The 17804-nt window shown below is 39.9% G+C and overlaps 1 pseudogene across 1 annotated transcript; it reads right to left on the reverse strand.

Annotated features, from left to right (window-relative positions):
- Positions 1 to 9684: 9684 nt before the first annotated feature.
- Positions 9685 to 17751, reverse strand: LOC308411233 (GTPase IMAP family member 8-like; annotated as a pseudogene). The gene is made up of 4 exons (XR_013974698.1): positions 15592 to 17751; positions 13334 to 14029; positions 12540 to 13202; positions 9685 to 11246 (listed from the first exon to the last, which is right to left on the reverse strand). The product of XR_013974698.1 is annotated as a GTPase IMAP family member 8-like (transcript).
- Between the last annotated feature and the right edge of the window lie 53 nt (positions 17752 to 17804).

Genomic DNA, 17804 nt, shown 5'->3' on the forward strand with positions numbered 1-17804 from the left:
ACTTTTGAATGGCTCGTATTAGCACTTGTCACTCTCTCAATCTTTCACTTCCCTCGTAGGAAGTGAAAGATTGTCTCAGATAAGATCTTTCTCTGATCCACTGTAAAAGGAGTAGTAGTTCTTATCTGGCTGCTTTTCTCAATTGCTTCATGGTGACGCTTCAGCTAACCACTATTATCCTCCAAATGGATGAGCTGTTTCACTCAAGGTGATGGTGATGGAATATTGATGGCATTATTAAACCTGCTCTGCACCTTGAGATTGCATCGAGCACCGCCGTACGTAAGACTGCCGTTTCTTCTGAATCGAACAGAAATGTTATTATCATGGTGCACAAATTGATGTCTATGAATAAGGGAGGATGATGTCCTTTTTGTGTGCCTTTATGTGCAACCTGGGATCATAAAGGCCACCGATGGTCTTCTGATTTCTTAAGCATCTGGGAGAAAGTTGACGTCATATGAAATGAGACAGAAGCGGTCGAGAAATCTGAAAAAGAAAATCTGAAAAGAAGTGCTAGGAGCAAAGCGAAGGATAGATGTGTTAGCAAAAAGGGATTAGTTGACTGAGAGCAATCCAAGGACGTGCATTGACAGCAGGGCACCAAAAAGAGACTAATGTGATTAGCTGGGTGGAAGATATTGAATAGCAATAATACAAAACCTGATCCTCTTCCTCTACCTTCCTCCAATCCTTTACATCTAGAATGTGATCTTCCACAGCAGCTCAATACTATGAAATAATATTGAGTAATGAAAGTTTTAATTACTTAATCCGTTTTTGTGCACGCGGATCTGGGTGTGCATTTTGTTTTTACGTCCTAATATGATTCAACCACTGCATGCAAGAACAGCAGCAAGGCTGATAGAGGCGTTTGTGTTTCTCTGCTTGTGTGTGTTAGGTGTGTGGTAGCCTTGCATTTCAGCCCCATCATGCTTTCTGTTTCACTGGCAGTGATCAAAGGCCTTGTGTTCTCAAGTCGTCTTCCTTCAAACGGCATACATGGCTGGTTGCTAATGTGCTGGAAATCCTCGGCACAGAGACAAAATAAACTCGTGTGTGTGTGTGCGCGTGCATGCATGTGCGTCTGTAATGTATATGTCCATTTGTCATAATTCACAGCTCTGAACATTAAATCTGTATTCATTGGCGTGGTTTTCTTTCCTGTCCCTGTTTTTTCCATTATTTCATTTCCCTGTATCCCTCTTTTCACATTACACATTACAATAACCTCCTCACTTTCCTATATGTTTTTTTGTTATTCAAGCCATACACCTCAGGCTTTCTCCACTCAGCCAACCTTTTTATTGCCTAAAAAAAAGACCAATGGCTGAACTGTCAAATAGCTGCACATGATTAAATACTGTTTAAAAACCAGACTAAATTCATGGATCCTGCCATTTATAAAATAACCCCTATTAATGTGTTCATGTGTCACAGCAAATAAGCACATCAGTATATTTGTGCTCTTGATAAATGGTTTCTAAAAAATGTTTCTTGTGACGCCCAAAATGATGTAAATATGATGTAACTTATTATGACTCACAACCACACGCAGTCTGGATAGCTGCAGGCCAGGCTACACAAAACCAACCACAGCAGTTATTCTGAATGAAATACTTCCACATGGTTTCTTTCCAAGACCATAAAGAAAAGATTAAAGATCAGAAATCAACATCCAGTAAAAAATGATTGTTTTCACTCATGAAATCTGAAAAATATCAGGAGAATCTGGTCAAGAGGTTTTTCACAGCATGGACACAATGTGCTTCAGACACGTTGTCACTAATGAAAACTGCAGTGGAGAAAAGAAACTACACCCTCTTCTAGGTTTTACATATCAGGATTTTTTTTAATCTTCTGTTAATTACCAAGTAAATACAACGGCATATGACATATTACACCGTGGTATTATTTATCTAACAAAAACCAAGCCCAAATGCTGAAGCTGTGGAGGGAAGACTAAGTGCTACTAGGAATTAAAAGGATACGTAGCAGCTAGGTACTAATAATCACATACACTTGATTAGTTGATTATCAGCAAGTGTGAATACCTCTGTATTCAGGTGTGTGTTAACACACTGCTAACGAAGAAACAATTCAGTATTGTCTTCCTCATCAATCTGGGAAGGGTTATAAGGCCACGTCCAAACAATTTGAAGTCAATTCTGGAGTCAAAAGTAAATAAACTGAATCAGTGTTGTAAAGAAAAGTGGACTAAAACTTCTCCATAAACATGAGAGAGATGGATAAACTCATACTGAGAATAATTTCCTCGACTTATTGCTGCAAAAGGAGGTTCTGCAAACTTTTGAATCATGGGGTTTCTTTAGCTGTTTACCCACCACTTTTGCATTTTGCCTTAGTTGTTGCTATATAAAAAATAATCTACATGTGTTAACAAGAGGGTGCTACCATCATGTCTTTGAAAGTAAAAATGAGCCTAAAATAGGTTAAAGTTGAGATTCATAATTTAAAGCTGTGACTTCTTGCACACCGTTTCTTGAAGTAGCAAGACAAAGAGAAAGATGTAGCTTATGGTTAGGTAAGCTTAAGCTAAATTGAATTTACATTACATGGTCTCCGCTCACTGCAATGGTGCCAGCCTCTTCCTGTATGTACATCCTTTTAAGCATGATGTACTTTGAGCTAAATTGCATTAACATGATCACGATGATAACAGTAATGTACTGGTGTTTGATGGGTAATGTTTACATTTTCAGCATCTTGAGTTGCTGATACTTAAAGATGAGAGTGATGGGAATGGCACTGGTTAACATTTGGGTATAAATTAAAGAATTTGGGTAAACTGAAATTTTGACCCGGTGATGGCATCAGAAGAAAAAGTAAAATGATCACCCAAGTGTTATTAGAGTTCACAGTTCATGGATAGTTACAGCAGTGTGTTTTATCTGTGTTTTGTCTGTGAACTGTGAGTGTCTGTACAAAGTTTCATGGTAAATTACCATATCATCCAGTGGAGTCTCCAAGTTAAAAAACACTGGCCCAAAGACACACATGATGCTCAAAAGCTATTAAATAAAAAACGTTTTCATATGTATTTGGACTCCAAACTGCATTTCTATAGGAGTCAAGCTCCAGTGTTACACTGCAATCCTGCACACAGATAGTGGTTAAGTTATAAGAGATCCATGATATATATCTTATTTAAGTGCTACTGACATGTTCCAATAATAAAGTGCTGGGGAAGCATTTTGCCTGGCCAGAGTGGGAAGATAATGTCTAAAGGTGAAATCCACTTCAGGGTCAGACCACAAACCCAGTATGCCACCGCTGATTGATTTACGGGGAGCTATTCTCTCATTTCACTCTCCGTAATAGGTCCTGTAATAGTCACTTGCAAAGCAGTTCTAAATTTTTAACATACAATTGTGTTACTTTATTGGTCTCCAGTCACGGGGTTAATGATTTAACGAGTGAGACTTTGTGAGAAACAGACACAAATTCAAAATGGAATGGGAATTTACTCAACTGGCGTGCAGTTATTTTCCTTAATTGTTTCCTGAACTTTGCCCTTGAGGTTTTCCCTGACCCGGCATATCCTGATGGGGCAAAATGACAGACATGAATTTAGGAAGATGGAATGGGGAGGCCTGGGTGTGAGTGTGTAAATGCAGCTGTTCTGGTCTGGGCCAGGTGGCAGCAAAGCCAAAAGTACCTCATTTACTTCTGACACAAACTCCTCCATCATCTCCATGTTTGAAGCCTGGATATATTCATAGTACTCCTGAACATTTTTAGTGAAATTCCCACAAGCTAAATGACATTTTAAAGAGGACTTAATGAGCACAGGGGTTCCCACATTAATGTCCTGTGTTTCATTGGTTAAACTAGTTTTGAAACAGCTGAAGACTTTTGAGAAATGTTGCCCTGTGTCTGCAACAAAAACAAAGACAGTATTTGATTATCATGCATCCCTTTATTCTCCATCCCAAGTCAACCCAATACTCCTCTCACTGCCTCTGTCACAACATTTTCATCAAAGCTCTTAGCTTCTAAAGCATCCTGTATCAGGAAAGCAGTAAACAGTGATGCTATTTTAATGCATCATTGATTTTGACCAGAAGTATAACAGAATTACAACTAAAGGAGTGCTGTAAGTTAAAAATATGAATGTTATTTAGTATTTTTTTCTGCCTTTAAAAAACATTAAATTTTATATTTTGGCATTAAAATATCAATTACAGAGCTTGCATGTACTGGGGTATTAATGTTTTTATTATCGTGTTAATTTAGGGCAGGTCAATTGGGTGTTGGTCTAATAAATTTGTTAAGCTCTGTAATGAGAAAAAATAAAGAGGACAGTATTTATTTCCCTTATATATTCTACATGTATTGAGGATTCAGAGCCATGACACTACTTAGAATACGTATAGAGCAAACTGCATATTTAGATATAATAGTTCCTAGAGGTTTGATATGAAAGAGTTGTGCACTTGAGAGTTGAAGCCCTGTCAGACAAATCTAAAAACAGAGAATTTAAACTTTATCTATCCAACTTAATCAAGCACAGTGTCAAATGGACTATCCAAAGTCCAGTGTCTGTAGATGTTCTGAATGGTCATTCTTGAAGATGGTGTTATCATCCAATTCCATAACCCTGTCCATGAAAAACAGAAATCGTACCTTTAAGTTTGGTTGATCTTGCCTTCAAGGTCATTTCTGTGAGCTGCACTGCTTCCAGCACAGCTGCTATTATTTTTAGATGGTTCTACAAAAGTCACATTCTGACCGCATGTGCTGCTCTGATATGTACTGGATTTCTTCCAGTGGTAATGCCCTACAGTGGCCCTGAGAGGCCAAACGGACTGCAACTTAAGAAAACACCAGCAATAAGAAAAACACTGCAAAAGCACACAAAACACAACGGAAATAGTTAAAAACGGAAATAGGAAAAAAACGATTTCCAAAAGTGCAAGGGAAGTGTTTCTGGGGAGACAATAACCCGACGGACCAGTTGGAGGAACCAAAACATGCTAGGTAAGTGTGTTTTAATCTCATTATTCATATAATACTGATGACGGATTTTTAGGCAAATAGTTAGGCTAACACACTTAACTCTCATCTTTTCTTTATTCACAAAACCGATAGACCCTTCACTTCTTTTAAGGGTCTCCTAGTGCGATTAAGTTATTGCAACTGGTCCGTCAGGTTATTGTCTCCCTAGAAACACTTCCCTTGTGCTTTTGGAAATCAGTTTTTTCCTATTTCTGTTTTCGTTTTTTCTATTTTTGTTTGCTTTTGCAGCGTTTTTCTTATTGCTGGTGTTTTCTTAAGTTGCAGTCCGTTTGGCCTCTCAGGGCCACCGTAGAATGCTATTCGAATTTCATTTTGGTAAAGAGAGAGAAGTTGAACAGACAAAAATTAAATAGTGTGTGTGGTCAGCTATTGCATGGTGTGGTCTAAAACCTCAGTGCATTGTAATTTAGGCAACACTGACAAAGCAAAAGTTTGGGTCATTTATGCAGCAGAAAGGTCTTCTTCACACACCTCAGCACATTACAACTCCACGTTGACAGTCTGACCCCAGTGAGCAGATTTACAATGTGTAACCCTGTGACTGTTAGGAAGGGGGAAAAAAAGACGTTTTCCTGGCCACGCTCCTGACAGCAGGTGCTTTGGTCAGCCTTGGAGACTAATGGCTCTTTCACTATGAAGACTTCTGTTTGATCTCTTGGTGGTAGCTCTCATGACAAGTGATGATCCACAACACGAAGATCCCCACAGACAGAGCCGGCAGTGTTTCTGCTTCATGGCACAAATTGCAAATGCACACCTGAAAGTGGTCACAAAAGACTCTTTACTACAGACACTTGATGCATGTGTATGACCATGCTGTTTATGCTTCCTTATGCCCAGGTTACTTTGACCTAAATTCTGATTCCAGGCACGATAATGCTACAGTCACACGAGGGGAAATGGGGGTTTGAGACCACACCAGAATTACTGCAATAAACAGTAAATTTGCAGTCTTGTTTGTCTTTGGAATAGTTGCTTTGAAGATTGGGACCAGGTTCAACTGCAGTACTGCTGAGAATAATGGGAGTGTCATTTGTTTTGTCAGATTAGATTAACAATTTCACTTGATTCTGCCATTGCAGAAAAAGTAAAATGTTTCACGTTTACCAACAACAGGAACTCACTAACAAACAGGTAACATCACAGTGGCTACACCAGTCTTTTATACACAGTCTAGGATTTCTTGGTACTACAGTCAAAAGTTATAAAATCTTTCCGTTAAAAATTCCCAAAAGATTGGTGGCAAATGAAATCAATCACGAAAACGTGGATAGAATGTGCTTTCCCTCACAGCAAGTTCCACTCCACCATCTGGCCTTTCTGTGTTGAGTTTGCATCCTCTCTCTGGCTCCATCCAACAGTCCAAAAGAGTTAGTGGGTTAAGTCTATGCGCGGCCATAGGTGTTAATGTGTTAATGGTTGTCTGTCTCTCTGTGTTACTCTTGCAACAGATTGGCCATCTGTCCACAGTGTACCCTGCTTCTCGCCCTGTGGTAGCAGGGATACTCTAGCCTGATAAGGATAGGTGGTAGAGAACAGATGGATGGAATGTGGATTCACAGAAAGTTACTACTGCAAGTCTATGACTGTGCTGTGCTAGAAATCATGAGTCACAACCATTGCTGGTTAACACTAAAATCTAACATTAGCCAAAGTATTTTTTTTAAATTGCCGTGAACAGCCCCAAAAGAAAAAAACCCATAATTTAGTGGCATAACTGTGGAATTTAAAGAGAAAAAACAAAAAGAGAAAGTTACTATTTAAAATAATCCCTTAAATACCCTGTATGTCTCTGTGGAAAAGCCTTTGTTAATCACAGCCTTGATAGAATTAAGTGTCATCCTGTCGGATTAATGCTAAACTCACCATTTAGCTGTAGCACGCACAAACATGACCTGGCCTAATAGCAGCTGTTTCTGTGCTGTACTAGCTATGTAAGCCTAAAGCACTTGTGAGATCATCATGCAGACTTTCTTTAAAAAGGTAGAAAGTTTCAGTACTCCCGCTGAGGTGCACTGGTGGACACTGCGTCATGTCCCAGACATTACCCCCAGGGGAAGTCAGTGTATCAGAGCATGAAAAGAAGTGGAGGACGGATGATTTCTTTACTCCAGGTCTAAATCATTCCTCTCTTCCTTCTTCTCTAGACCCGTTCCCAGCATCTACCCTGCCGTCCCTCTGCCCGGCTTTCTCTCTCCACCTGGAAAAATAGCAGGCAGTGAAACGTGACACGGGGCAGCGGCTGGGGGGGGGGGGTCGTGCCGGTCGCTGTGCTGTCCCACTAATGGAGATGGATGTGGGCTCAGAATTGTCTCCTGAACAGCCTCCACAACGAAGAGAGAGAGGGGGGGGGATCCATTTCTACTGCACTTCCTCCTGGGCTACAGAACTCCCTTAATGAGAGGGGAGGGCTGAACACTCACGACTTGATTTGAGAGAAGGAAGGGGAGACCATGAGATGGAGACCTGCAGAGCGAATGGGACGGCTGAGAGAAAAGACATGTGGAGAGATAGAAAAGGGAGAATAGGCTGAGAGAAAATGGGCAGCGGGAGAATAAAGTAGAGGAATGACATGTTGACAACAGAGGAAGATAGATGATAAGACAGGAGGGAGAGAGGATTGAAGGACTAATGATATAAAGGTATAATGCAAAGAGAGAAAATGGCAAGATGACGACTGACAGAGATAAATAGACCATGATTGCCGACAAATCACTTCTTTGCTATTATGCCTCCCGTAACTCCATCCTCGAAAAGTCTCCATCCCTGTCCTGGGTCCCTACATTTAGATTTCTTTGTCTTTTTTCATAGCTATCATAATAAGTACAAGTTTGAGTGCAGAGCTGAGGCTGGCAGAGGAAAATCCATAACAAAATAAAATTGTGGATGATAGGAGAGTGAGTGATGCTGCAATCGGAGAACAAGCCCAGTAACAAGCACTGAAAAAACTTAATACACAGGAGTTCCACAACAATTGTGTGTCTTTATGCACAAAAATCTTTAGGTGAGTAAACGGCCATGACCATACACACAACTGTGCAGGTCATAGTGTGTTTAAAACCTTGCATCCAGAGGTTAATACCTGTCATCTTCCTGGAGACCAACATATATTCTGCATTGTCTCTCAAATCAATCTTTTTTCTCAAATGCAGTCATGATAAATATTCTGTAGTCTGGACCCCGTTGCTACACTGAATGCTCTGCATATGCCGACCATCCGTGGATCCATCAGGCATGAGAGCAACTCATAAGAGGTGTGCATGTGCCAAAAGTTCAAACAGACCTGTCTTCTCTTTTTCTTTTTTTTCACATAAGGTGTGTGCAGTCCTAATACAGAAAGTGTGCTGCAGGTGTAACCACTAAAGAGATACATTTTGCCCCACATTCAGCATAGCCACTGTGATATAAGGCTTGTTTTTCCCAGTATATATGTGCCACTTATACCCTGTTCTCAGTAGCCAGTTTCACTGATTACAGAGTTGGAGCATCTGTTGCCAAATCATGGGTGCACAGCTTCAGTCCATTTTAGCCTGGAGGCCAGCTGATAATTCCACTGCTTTCATCGTGACTGAGGTATCTCAATAACTGAAGACATTTTCCATCCCCAAAGGATGAATCCCAAATTCTTTGCTGATCCTGTAATTCTTCTTCTAGGGCCGCACTGGGGTCAACATGTGCGGTTAGTGTGAAATGCCTCAAAAGTTATTGGATACTATCCCGTCCTGTAATTGAATTTGAACTTTGGTCCACATGATCACATCCCTACATATGGCTTATCATCTAGTTTCACATTCAAGTCAAAATGTTGGTTTGTTTCGACACTTTGCTAATTCATGATCAAATAGCAGCAAAACTAGGGCTCTTCCCACCAGCCTTAGGTTACTAATATGAACTCACAGACTAGCTGATATGGCTGTGGACTTTTTTTTTCTTGTCACTCAAAATAGGATAGTGAGTCACCATGATCACTTTTGTCCTTACTGATTTTTCATCACTTGTTTTTTATCCTTTTTACAATAGGTTCACACAAAGAGACCACAGGTAGGGGTTTAAATTTGTATCCCATGTCTCATCTAAATCCATGAATCCGTGCCCTGGCATCACATAGCTTTCTGCGCACTAGTAACATTGTAATAAGGCAATAAGTATAAAGCATTGCCATGCCATGAAGGCAGCAGGTGTCTTATCTCTCACTACCATGTGGAGACACCTATTTCCAAAGTTGAATAATGCATGTTTAATAAAGAGAAACACAGTGATGTTGCTTGGGAAGAATGACCACACCAGACTTTTGAGGCCTCAGATGTCAGATGTATTTGTTTCATATTTGCATCTAGGTTCAGAATACACATCAGTAATTTTTACCTACATCAAAAATTGCTACCCGCCTCCTGGTGTTGGCATACATGTATATTTGGAAAGATCTGAGAGTTAGCCTTGAAAGCAGTGGACTTTCACAGCATTACTTTGCCAGAGCCCTATCAGCCTCTGCATTCTGTCTGTGTGTGACTCACTTGAAAGCCCTTGATAAACACTGGAGGGCGGAAAGACTTTAAATGTAAGCTTTGCAATTTCTCTATTTTCTCTGCAAAGAAAGTAAGCAGGATTGACTTCCTGTTTGTTAACCATTGTCAGATTCTTGGATTTTGGAGTGTTTGAATAAAAACTGGGTGAAGTAGACGTGGAGACACCTGCATAAGCAAACACAGCAAATCTAAATCTTTGAAGGCTTTAACGATTCTGCAAGAAGCTATATTCTTTATTTAGACGTACAATCTTCTCTGCTTTCATCTACAACGCTACAGAGATTCCTCCCTAAGCTGTGCTCTTATAGTATTATAATAAAAAGAGAAAGATATTTGGACAACATTAGGTTGTGATTATCAAGATCTTCAACTGTCTTTTTCCATATTTAAACAAGAATTTTCATAATTATTTATTTAAAATGCGCTCACTTGTGGCATTGTCTACTAGACACATTTTTAAAGATGCCTGTTGTAAATCTACAATCTAAACACTGTCACTTTATTATATAGAAGTTGGAATATTGTTTTAAGTATGCCATAGGTAAAGGTATACTTAAGAAACAGCATCTTCATTTTTCCTTGATTTTATGACAGTTTTAAATGTTTTTCTAACAATTTTTAACCTTTGATCTTTTTTTCTGGAGGTGTAGTCATCAGTGTGTTACATCAGATTTAATGAATGATGACAGAAACTATTTGTATAATCCATTTCTAATATTTTCCATGAAAAAAAGTTAAATGAGTGAGAGGAACATGGTTTACCCAACCTTCCCTTATACAATAGCGCCATCTTGTGGATAAAAACCATAAAATCTGCTTTAGTTTTTCTTGTTATTTACATAAACCTCCCAAAAACTGCTTCTGAATTTTTATTTCACTCGATAAAATACCAATTTCTCTCTTCCATTCTCTGCTTTTATTATTGATCTTTGTTTCTGTTATTACTGAGACCCCTTTATTAGCGTGTATTATTACGGCCCTGTTTGATTTCGTATGCAAGTTGCTGTATGATCCTCCAGATTTGCTCCACGCGCTTTCTCTGTTCTGCCAGATCCCTCTTTATCTCCTCAAGCAGCTCCAGCTTTGAAAGTTTCCTGTGAATGGATGTAAACACTTCCTCTCCAGCTTCCCCAACAGCATTATCCTGCTCGGGCACGGCGTGGCTCGGTTCAGGCGGCTGACATGATCTCATGGCTTCTTCCCACACAATCTCAAAGTGCAAGTCAACGAAGGCTTCCAGTTCCTCCAGGCTGCTGTTGCCCCACTGATCAATGAATGTCTGCAGGCCTCCAGACTCAGAGACCCTCCTAAGAGTCCGCTCTATCAGTGCAGGATGGCAGAGTGATTGCACACTGATCAAATCTTGTTCTACACATGCCTCGTTCTGTGTCTGAGATGAAACCAGATGCGTTGTTTCAAGTCTGCGTGGGATGGGATCCATGTGACCCTCCCTGTTCACTCTCAGGTGGTTGTGAGGAGCAGGAGATGGGACATGCTGAGTCACTTTTGGCAACCTCAGTACTTGTTTGCCAGAAAGCGGAGAGAATATATAGGACATGAAGTGATATTGGTCCACAATGATGCATCCAGCCAACTCTGTGGTTCTTCCTGCTGGTAACGCTACTAACTGAGAACAATCTTCTGAGAGCTTTGGTGATCGATAGGGGAGAGATTCAGGCACTGTGAAGGAAATAATGACACTTGATGTGATTTCCTGTGAGCAACAAAAAGTCTTCACTATTAAGACTAGGGATGGGTACCGGTGTCCGGTGCCTTGATGGCACCGGTTCTGACATAAACGGTAGTAACCAGACCGAAAAGCAGCGCACATTTCGGTGCTTTTTTTTCCTGAGCTGTGATACACTTTAGATTCTAGCCAATCATTTTACGTTTCCGAGGATAGTAGGCGGGGCCAGGTACGTACGTTCTGTTAGAGCAGAGCTACAGATTAAAAATGTCCAAGGCGAAGCGGTCAAAAGTCTGGCTGTACTTCACTGCAAACTATGCAAACTCAGCAGCCTGCAACAAGTGCTTTAAGCTGATACCTCCTTTGACAGTATCACAGTAACACCTCAAATCCGATGAAACACCTGGCGACGCATAGCGTTTTTTTTTTTTAAAGCCCAGAAATGCGCCGTATTTGATAGCTTGCTGCGAGACCTCACACCGAGCACATCTACTGCGGGTGTGGTGCCTGTTATGCAACATCCCCCAAAAACACGAAGAGGAGAGTCCTGGCCCCTAGCCCTGCCAGTGTAGCAGAAATGATGACGGATGATGGTGGCAGCAGCCGTTCTTCTCTGCGTGAGTAGCTAATTTACGTTGAGTAGGCTAACCACGTTATTACATTAATGCATGTAAGGTGAACTAGCAAACATCATCATAGCTACATGCGGCTGTCTTCTTGTTTGATGGCAGATACTCCCTTCACCCTGGCCAAAAAGGCTAAAATGACCAAAGAAAAAGTGGAAAACAGTTAAACATGAGAGGTTTAGGACAAAGTTTGTGTTTTTTCCATTGTTTAAGCACTGCTTCCAGCCAAGAGTGATACCATATATGCCCCATAGCTGCAGAAAAGGCTAACATTGTTATATTTTTACAAAAAACAGCTGAACATGAGAGGTTTTTGGACCAATTTTGTGTTCTCCATTCTTTAAGCACCGGTTTGAACACCGTTTGAGCACCGGCACCGTTTCAAAAGTACTGATTTGGCACCGGTATCGGATAAAACCTAAACGATACCCATCCCTAATTAAGACTATTATTTATTAACAGTATAAAACACATAGACCACATACTAAATGAGTCTTTCTTTGTGTTTTCCTCTGTGATGTTTATTATGTGCATTTTTTTTACTTTCTCTATTTAAATTAGCTCATAATGCTGTCTAATTTTCATTTTGTTAATAGTCTTTAAACCCATTGGCAAATTCTAAAGACATATAAAAGAAATAGTTTCATTAGGTTTACTCACAGTTATTGGACTGCTCAGGTCTGCTGCGCATGAAATCCTCTGGTCCCCTTTTGCACAGTGGCTCTGTGCCTATCTGCTGCTCTTGAGCTGAAGCAAAACTTTTCCACATGTGATCACCTCTGTGAAGAAGAGCCTGCCTCTCATCAACCAGCATCTCTTCCATCACATCAATTAGCTCTTTAACCTGAGCTCCATCTCCCCAGTTCTTATTGTCTAAAACATGATATCTGTTCCCACACTTCTCAACAAGCCATTGCAGTGGCTCTCCTTCGCTTTCAATGTGCTGCTCGATGCTTGTGTCACCCAGCATGTCACCATAGCTGAACAGGACCATACATCTGCTCCATAACTGATCTCCACCTGCCTCCAGGTCTTTTTGCAAGGTTTTCCTCCAGGTATCTTTGAACGACGAGCTAAGATTGACAACCAGAAGTATAGCACAGGATGCCTTCAAGAAGTCCGATGTCACAGAGAGGCAGCCTGGTGTGTCTACTACCACCACCATCTTGCCACAGATATTTCCCTTCCTTTCAGTGCAGGAAGTACTTTGAGCAGCCGTGTCAAAGCAGTCTCTGCTGAGGATGGTGTTTCCACAGGAGCTTTTGCCTATTTTTGGGCCACCAATGAGCACGACTCTCAGCTCTGTCAAAGGTTCGAGGTTCTCTGGCAAACAGAAGTGTTATATATTTATTTATTTCTAAAAATCTAAACAGAAAGCCACCATGCTGCTAAATTAAATATTGTTAAAATGAGTAAAACAAGATCTTGTTGACTTTGTTAATTATCCAACTCACCCATCTGCCTTTGTTTCTTCTTCTTCATTAGCCTTTCTCTGGCTCTCTCTTTCTCTCTTCGCATCGTCCCCTCCAGCTGCTCCAACACTTTCCTCTCTAGTTTATAATAGCAGCCATTGTCACTGCTAGTGATGATTTTCTCAATCTTTGCAATCAACTCCCTGACTTGAAATTCCTTATCTTTCATTTTACTGTTCAGAACATGATACTTGTTGTCACATCTTTCAACAATCCACCGCAGAGCTTCTCCCTCACTCTCAATGTACTGCTCAATAGGCGTGTCTCCGAGCCAGTCCCCAAAACTAAACAGCAGGATAACGTGACTCCAGATGTGTTCACCGATCATATCTAGATGCTCCTGTGCTGCTCTTCTGCAGGTCTCTGTGAATGCTCTGTCCACACGGATCACCAGCAGAAATACGTGAGGTCCCGGAGGACAAAAATAAGAACTCAGCGCCAATTCCCCCCGATCAAAGTTGGAGCTCTCATCACAGAAGTAGTTCATCCACCACCCTGGTGTGTCCACCACAGTTACCAGTCTCCCAAGCACCATTTCTTGTCCAGCCTGGCAACAGACTGTCCTAATGGGTTTAGGGTTGTTCTCTCTTGCCAGGATAGTGTTGAGTGCTGAAGTCTTCCCAGAACCCTTAGCTCCAAGGAGCACAATCCTGATGTTAGTAACTCCCTTTGACTTATCTGAGAGAAGTAAAGAAGAACAAGGGTTGGTTAAGTAGATTGTGTTTATATTGACACAATAAACACACCTACACAGACACAATTTTAAGTGTATGTTCCAGATGACATTTGGGGTGGCGATGGTCAGCAAAGAAGCAGTCAAAGTAAGTGGAAGTTTCTTGGACATATACTTTGTAGCCAACACTGTTTTCTGCTGTAAGCGGCTATGGATTGAGCTTTCTGAACTTTCTAGTTTCATCACAGAATATATAAAGGACCTCTTTCTTAAAGCTCTCAGCTGTTTTGGAAGATTACTGGTACTATTACAGTTTTTTTCCTAATTACTAAAACACTTACAAATTCTGTGTACACTAATAGCTCACTATGACACACTGGGCAAAGGGATTCACTCGTGATGCACAATGCATAATGTGAGGCAGAAGAGAAACACAACTAGCACTAAAATAAATGTTCACACTTGCTACTAATACAGCTTAACAGTTGAGTGTGAGTCCAGAAAAGGGAAGTTAAGGGTTGATGCCAACTATGGTTAGTAATGAACAGCAGGGTTATAGGTTTCAGGTGGTCAGCTGGAGCCTTTCTGTGTGGAGCTTGCACAGTCATCATGGCTTCCTCCCACAGACAAAAAATATGCTGCAAAGTTAACTCATGATTCTAAATTTGCCGTAGGGAAATTTTTATTTCGTGTGTTGTAACTTTTGTACAAGCGCAAGACAGCACACGAATTTGGAAAGACCTCGGTTACGGGTCGTGAACACTGTGTTCTGTTTTTTTAGTGTGTAATCAGTCCTCAGCACTTATGATTTTAGCTGGTTGTGTGATTTTAAGCACAGGCAAACAGTTTTGTTGAGAATGAGATTTTGAGGGTTATATAGGTTGTATCACAATTTAACAAACAAATAGAGGTAATTTGGAGTTGTTCAGTTGGAGAAATGACATCTGTGCATGGTGAGGTTTTGTTTTTTTGTTTTTTTGAAACTTCTGCTTCTTGTGGTTTTGAGTTTTGCAAAATGGTTACATGACATCTGCCAGTTGCGTCAGGGCAAAAACTGCCCGAAGGGTTTTCCAAAACACACAGTTTCAGTAAACTGGATTGCATGTTACTGTCAGGGTCTAGCTTTTGTGTTTTTGAGTTTTGTATTCTTGTTTAATATATTTAATTTTGTTTTTCTGTTTGGTCTTTATTTTTACTCTAGTGTTTAAAGATTATTTTTTTTGCACTTCTGTTTTATTATTCTTTGTCATTACCTAATGTTCTGTTACATGATGACTTTTAGTCTCAGAATTTAGTTCCCACTTTGACTTCATTGTTATCCCTTCTGCTACACCTGCAATGTTTCCCTTATTATCTGGTTTCAGTATTAATTACTTTTCTCTCCTGTCTTCCCTTTTCACTGTCATCTTGTTTAATGGGTCTTTTTGTCTCTGTGTTAGTACTTTGTCTTTTCATTACTTCCTCTTTCACTGAAGATTATTCTTACTTTCTGTTTTTCATCTTTTAAGATTTCAACAAATGTGTTAATAACTTTCACACATACATACGTACATACACATCAACTCACTTTGTATCAGAGATCTGTGTTTTTTCATTTTCTTTAACCTCAGCCGAGTCCTCTCCTCCATCTCTCTCTTTCCTCTTCATTCACCCATAAAATTTTTGCCTCCATTTCAAACACACTGTTTCCATTTTCTGTGACAAGTTTCTGTATCTTTTCCAGCAGCACTGTGCGTTGAGAGTTATCACTCGGGACAACACTGTGACACCTCTGGCTGCACTTTTCACTGAGCCAGCAGAGGGCCTTTCCCCCACTTTCTACATACTCTTCTGAATTTGTGTCTTTGTACTTCTCAGCACAGGTGAAGACAACCATGCAGTGACTCCACACCGCGTCACCCAGCAGTGCCACGTGTTCCTCCAAAGCCTTCCGACGCTTTTCTGACAAGACAGAGGTTGCCTTAATTATTATAAGGAACACATGTGGGCCTGGCGAGCAGAGAGCAACGCTGGTTATGATCTCCCTCTTCACCAGCTTAGGTGTGTTCTGAGCACTGGAGTCACACCACCAGCCAGGAGTGTTCACAACTGTGACCCGCAGTTCGGACACTTTCCCAATCCTCCTGGAGCATAAAGTCCTCTCTTCTGTGCCAAACTCTTCTTTACCCAGGATTAAGTTTCCTACAGCATTCTTTCCAGAGTCTCTGCCACCAAGAAGGACAATCTTTAACTGTGATGTACACCAACCATCCACTAAAGAAGAAAAATAGAAATACACATTAAGGAAAAGAGGCAAGAATGAAAAGCTAATCCCAAAATCTTCTTTTTTTACTTGTTGATGAATTCCCATCCATGACATAAAATATCAAAAAGACTGAAATCAGAAATGCATGTATCTCAAACAACAAGAACAAGGCAGACTAATTTAAAAGTATTTTTGTTTATATCAGATCCCAAAACATGTTTTCACCCTGATAAAGATAAATCATTTCACACTCTACAACTAATTAGCCCCTTCTTGATAACTGTGCGGGAGTAAATTGTGATATCACGCATCCATTTTCTCTGTGATAGGGCCTTAAAGCAATGCTTTATTATGGGTGCGGCCACTTTGAATCACAGATGGGTGCAGTTTCCCCTGATTCAGCATTGCACTAAAAGACGCTTTAAAGATACTTCTTCTAAACAAAGAAGAAAGAAATTAACCAAGGATAAATGAAACAGCTATTAGAACATGAGGCAAGTATAAAAATGAGTAAATATGAAGCATGAAAGATTTATTAAAGCTTATATACCTTATGGCTGACTATGGTTTTTTTTCATCATGGATTAATAGAAACATTTCAACACTGTATTACATAACAGCATTAAACTCCATGCTACTTATCAATGAAACTATAGTGAACAAAAATGAACAAAACAATGTGGAAACATCACTAATCAATCCATTGTGACCAATTTCTTTGTTAATGAAACATTATGAAATCATTTCATGACACTAATAATACAAAGTCTTTGGGTTTCAGACATAATTGTGTACGTTTTGTGGTGAAAAGGAGAATCATATATTAACACTTACATGTTGACAGATTGCTAGTTGCCATCTCCAAATCTGTGCTGTCTATAAGCCTGTAATGTATAAAACAATCATCATTTTCTCACGTCTACTCCATGTTTCCAGCCTTTGTGTGAAAAATGCAGACACTGAAGGAGTCATGGTAGTGTGTAGAGTCTGAAGGTCATCTGCAGTCAGCAATGAGACACGCCTGCCATAAACACTAATAACCATTTATCATTTACTCCACACAAACAAAAACTGTATTTTTTTCATAATACTCAGAGAGGTTTGGGGGTTAAAACATTTAATAAGTAATTTTGCAATCACGGGACATTACATTTTAAAAATAAAATAAAAAACTAACACCATAATCACACTCAATTTTTGGGATCCTGTAGTGTCGCCATGTAACTAAATGCCTTTATTCAAATTAACTGCAAATTTTAGGTTTTCCTGTTTCCTGCTTCTATTTATTCTTTTATTCGCCTGATGAGCGAATAAAATCAAATAAAATGTGCCGCCAAACCATGAAACAATAGCTAAAACTCTAATTAGCTTTCAAATAATTAATGTGTAACACTAACGTTGCACTTTTTTTATTTTCTTTTTTTCTGCACTTTAACAATGATATTTACATGCAGTACTTCCGGTTAAGCCATTCAAAATAACCTAATTAGTTAAAGTTTAATGTTTTTAAAAATTAATTTAACATTTATTTCTTT

This window comes from Rhamphochromis sp. 'chilingali', assembly GCF_963969265.1.
Source record: "Rhamphochromis sp. 'chilingali' genome assembly, chromosome: 15".
NCBI classification, from domain to species: Eukaryota; Metazoa; Chordata; class Actinopteri; order Cichliformes; family Cichlidae; genus Rhamphochromis; species Rhamphochromis sp. 'chilingali'.